Genomic DNA, 1,230 nt, shown 5'->3' with positions numbered 1-1,230 from the left:
ACTAGTTAGTCCGGATTGTTTCCTGAAAAACACAGCTCTTTAATTCTCTTAAGCTAAAAGACGTCAAATTAAATTTGTGTATGTATGGAATGAAAGATATGGATGGAACTACATGCTAGCTTGCTTATTTTGCTCATGTGCATGATCTCTGTGAGTCCACGTGTTATACTAACCCAGTGGGAACCTTTATATCAATTTGACGTCAGATATTGATCAAGATGCCACTATTTTAAATTCAGTTTGGACAGCAATTTCTTCCAGTGGTTATTGGGTGAAAATAGGAAGTTAATCCCACACTGAAATTTGTTTAATGTATATGTAGGCCAATATGTTTGGTGTTCCATTTACATTAAATCAACATCATGTCAAGTTTTGACATCAGTTCGATTTGCATATTTGACCTGTTTTTTTTTTTTTTACGTCAATTTTGTTGTAATTTGATGTCTTTTCAACATCAGTTGCCCACTGGGAACAAGAAACTATTAACCACAAGAAACTAACTAGAAACTTCTAACCACAAATCCAGAGTTGTAGTTCCAACAACACAACTGTGAATTGCTGTTTGCAAATCTTCATTGGAACTGTGAATTCAGAACACACCAAATCACTGAACTATGTTGGTAATGACGGAACTTGCAATCATAATTGGCTAACTGTAGTCACATACTGTAATGTCACCGAAGGTTTTTATCCATGATGACTGTGTAATTGTCTTTTTTTTTTTTTTTTAGTAAAATGTTTATATCAGATCTAGTCAGGGGTTGAATTTTTTTTAAATCATAGTTAGCCAACTATACTCCTATACTTAAATTAAGAAAGTGAAAACAGAACAGACTTTGTTGTCAGTGTTTATTGAATAAATTAGTTTCGCATTGAAGCTGGACAGAAACATTTAATTGTGAAAAAGTTGCATGATATTCTCAAAAAAAAAAAAACACACTTGGCTTAGTATACTTTGTTTTCCGTGTCGTCTCGCACACAGTTAAGCATGCATGCTTTTCAGATTTTACTCCACTGACCACAACCACAGATGGATGCATTTAGTACATGCACACTACCTAGTGGACCCTTCTATTTGAGTGTTGTCCACACACAACGAGACTATTTAATAAGATTGTTGAATATATTAAAAAGGACACGCTTTCGTTTAGGGACCAGTTCTCACTATAAACTAACTATTAACTATGACTTTTGCCTCAATAAACTCCTAATTTGCTGCTTATTAATAGT

This window comes from Sinocyclocheilus rhinocerous, unplaced genomic scaffold, assembly GCF_001515625.1.
Source record: "Sinocyclocheilus rhinocerous isolate Xijiao unplaced genomic scaffold, SAMN03320098_v1.1 scaffold1364, whole genome shotgun sequence".
NCBI lineage: Eukaryota > Metazoa > Chordata > Actinopteri > Cypriniformes > Cyprinidae > Sinocyclocheilus > Sinocyclocheilus rhinocerous.
This window is presented reverse-complemented; position numbering follows the sequence as displayed.